Consider the following 4358-nt stretch of genomic DNA (forward strand, 5'->3'; position numbering starts at 1 on the left):
TAACACTAGAGTCGTTAGTACACGTTGCATGCATTACGGAGGTCCTCTGTAGAGTTTCATGAAAGTTTGAGAAAAAAAAAAAAAACACGTGAAACTCTACAGAGGTGCGGTTGTAGATAACCGCAGCCGTTAGAAAACCTTTACTTTTTTGGCTGGGCACCACGCACCCTGGCGAGGTTATAGGGGCCAGGTATCCTAAAAAACAACAATTATTATTTTGTTTGTTTGTTTGCGTCACAATACATACGCGCGCGCGCGTGTGTGGCACATCGTTTCCCCGAGAGAGGTTTACAAAAGTCACGATATATAAACATTGGCCTCTCTCTTTTTTTTTTTTGGGACTTGGAAAAAATTTACAATAAGAGGACATCGCTCACCACTGTTGCCAGCCATAAATCTCTCTTTCTCTCTTTTCATCTTACAGCAACGTTGGCATCTCTATTTTTTTTTAGTTGTAAGTAAATTGCCAACACACTCTAGTTAATAATGCTACATATTATACGCACACACATACTGTGTTGCCATCCACCCATCTCTCTCTCTTTTACGGCAGTGCGTGTTTGTTGCCGGCTCTTCTTGTTTAGTGTGTGTAGGTTGGCAAAAATTGCTTTATGCACTGTAAGGCAAGCCTCAAGCAAAATTGCCAGCTCCTTGCTTTAGGCTAGGTTAGACCAAAAAAAAAAAAGCTGTAGGTGAGTGTTGGCAGCTGTCGGTTGTTTAACTCTTCCCTCTCTCTCTTCTCTCTTTTTTTTTTTGTAAAAAATTATGGCAAAAATACCAGTAGGTTGCCAACCTTGCTTTATGCACTGTAAGGCAAGTCTTAAGTAAGGTTGCCAGCTCCTTGCTTTAGGTTAGGTTAGACCAAGAAAAAAAAAGGCTGTAGGTAGGCTGTCGGTTGTTTAACCCTTCCCCCTTTCTCTCTCCTCTCTCTTTTTTGTAAAAAAACCATGGCAAAAATACCAGTAGGTTACCAACCTTGCTTTATGTACTGTAAGGCAAGCCTCAAGCAAGATTGCCAGCTCCTTGCTTTAGGTTAGGTTAGACCAAGAAAAAAAAAACTGTAGGTGGGTGTTGGCAGCTGTCGGTTGTTTAACTCTTCCCTCTCTCTCTCCTCTCTCTTTTTTGTAAAAAGCTATGGCAAAAATACCAGTAGGTTGCCAACTTTGCTTTATGCACTGTAAGGCAAGCCTCAAGCAAGGTTGCCAGCTCCTTGCTTTATGCACTGTAAGGCAAGCCTCAAGCAAGATTGCCAGCTCCTTGCTTGAGGCTAGGTTAGACCCAAAAAAAAAACCTTGGTGATTTTTTCGAGTAAAATATTGGCAACACTGCAAGAAAATAGGACTTATGCCTTACAAGAGCAAACCATTAAGGCGAGCCTCAAGCAAAATTGCCAGCTCCTTGCTTTAGGCTAGGTTAGACCCAAAAAAAACCTTGGTGATTTTTTCGAGTAAGCAGCTGGCAACACTGCCAGAAAATGGGGCTCATGCCTTACGAGAGAAATCCATTAAGGCGAGCTCCACCGAGCCCCATTTTCGGTTTGTGAACTCCCCAACCTGCACTACTATTAATGTTACAATGCCACAACATAAGTACACTTTAGAACAAAAAATTGTATGTACAATTCTTGTGTGAAAACAAACTCGTGCAGAAGTGCTTTACTTGTAATTGTGAAATATTTTAATTAAAATTCTAAGCATTTGAGTTGAGAGGATATGCATCCAATTTTGCCAGTAAGCGGCATTCTTGCAGCCGCTAAGCAGGCCACATTCAAGTGGAACAATAACCAAATGAAGGCACTGTATAACTGGACCACACCAGTTAATGTAACCATTATTTTGTATCTCTAGAAACTGCAATGAAAACATTAAACTTTGTAATGTCTACAAATGATATAAAACTCTCCAACATCCTCCTTACTCTCCAGATTCAGCTCCCTCCGATTACAACTTGACATCATGGAGGATCCCTTTAAGGGCAAGACATTCACTGATATAGATGCCCTTCAGGACACTGTCATACTATGCCACAAGCCTGGTTTCAGGATGCTATCACAAAGTTCACAGCAATGGCACTAATGCATCGCACTGCAGGAAAACTACATCAACCATTTCTGAAACTTTAATGCTACTAATCAGGTTCATCTGAACCATTTTCAAGGAACCCAAATACAATGAACCCCTTGGCGTTACATCCCTAGGACTGGGAGTATACTTTACTATTCTTCAAGCCTATGAATATTATGAATCTCCATTCGCTATTGCAGATGCGTATATGGATCCACATTTCTTATAGCAACTGGATTTCACGGACTGCATGTTATTATTGGATCAACATTCTTAGGAGTATGCTTAACTCGGCACATTTTAAGCCACTTTTCCCCAACACATAACTTCATACTTTGCTTATGTAGTGTGACTATTCCTACATATTTCAATTTATTGATTAGGTAGATAAATAAAACTTACTTAGAATATTAAGTACACTTGACTTCCAATCAAAAAGATTATAAAATAAAGTAAGTACGACTGGGATGAAACATGGTCAACACATTGGGTCCCACTGCCATTGTCATCTAGTCTTCTAGGCCAGAAGCAATTACTATGTCGTAAATTATAGTGACAATTTTGTAGTATTGTCAAAAATCCTCTACAGAGTATGGTGATTAATGCTTGTAATAAAAAAGTGTACAGTTCATTCTGCAACTGGTGGTGGACACGATTTGGTGGTTCAGATACCACTTTAAACAAATTAGCCTCAATTTAATGTTCTTAGCTTTAAATATTGAAATAGCACAGCGCAGTAACCATCAAACAAAAAATAAAAGTTCAATGTTGCATTGACATCAAATTATATTAAAGCGGAAATAAAAAGTAGGCTTAATTCAGGAAATGCATGTTACTTCTCTCTTCATAAACTTTTGTCTTCTCGTTTAATATCTAAGAAACTAAAAGTTAAAATATACAACAGTAATTTTGCCTGTAGTATTATATGGGTGTGAAGCTTGGTCCCTTACATTGAAAGAGGAACATAAATTAAGAGTATTTGAAAATAAGATCCTTAGGAAAATATTTGGACCTAAAAGGGATGAGGAGACAGGTGAGTGGAGAAGATTACATAATTTAGAACTACATAATTTGCATTCATGTCCAGATATTACTAGAATAATTAAATCAAGAAGACTTAGGTGGGCAGGCCATGTGGCACGAATGGGAGAAGAAAGAAGAGTTTACAGGATTCTTGTTGGGAAACCTGATGGTAAGAGACCTGTAGGAAGGCCAAAACGAAGATGGAGGGATAACGTCGAGATGGACCTAAAGAAAATTCACAGATCTACTGAACTGTGAGGTTGTGTTAAGCCATTCAAGTTAAAACACTAAACACAGTCTTACCTGTATTAAAATCAGGAAATGAAAACACAAAAATAGAAGTTCACAAAGTGCTATGATGTTTCGGAAGATACCTCACCTCCATCATCAGGATACAAAGGTTTCTGATCCAAGTGTTATTTTCTCCCTAATGGTGAAGATGAGAGATACCCACCAAAAAAGTCAATAGTTCTGATTATTAAAATGGAATGTGTCAATGGAACTCTGCACAATGTGTGTTTTCATATTAGAATCAAAATATTGAAGTTTTTTTTTTACCATGCTGTGTGTTATTTTGATTGTAATCCATTTTAAAGGTGGGAACATGTATTTGACAGCACCACGTCAAGACATTTTGTTTCACATCATCAAATGCAATTAAGACAGACTTAGACAACTTCTTTCTGGTCAAGTACAGTTTCTTGGAAACAAAAAGGAATCTTGAATGAGATCCTTGTACAAACTGATACATTTAAAAAAAAAAAAACCTTTTTTCATGAAAGTAATATTACTGTATTATTATTGCTTTCCTAGGCTTTAAACACACTTCATGTATGAAAAACTCAATATGCTGACCAAGGCAGAAACTTATTTTATTATAAAACATAAACTAAACGTAATGTTTCAACCTTCTAACAAGGTCGTCTTCAGACTCTGTACCAAGAACAAATGTAACAAGGTACAAAAACAGGACAATATATAATGTTTGTGTATATATATCATCCTGTTTTGTACCTTGTTACATTTGTTCTTGGTACAGAGTCTGAAGAAGACCTTGTTAGAAGGTTGAAACGTTACGTTTAGTTTATGTTTTATAATAAAATAAATTTCTGCCTTGGTCAGCATATTGAGTTTTTCATATCATGGAAACAAGGCTTAATGGTGTTACACTTCATGTACAAGCATGCTAATTGGGATTAAAATTGGATCCCTTACAGGGGAAGCACATTTGTTTTGCTTTCATATTCTCAGTTTTGAGAAAGAGAAAGTCGT

This window comes from Lepisma saccharinum, chromosome 15 (assembly GCF_977018435.1).
Source record: "Lepisma saccharinum chromosome 15, izLepSacc3.1, whole genome shotgun sequence".
Taxonomy (NCBI): Eukaryota; Metazoa; Arthropoda; class Insecta; order Zygentoma; family Lepismatidae; genus Lepisma; species Lepisma saccharinum.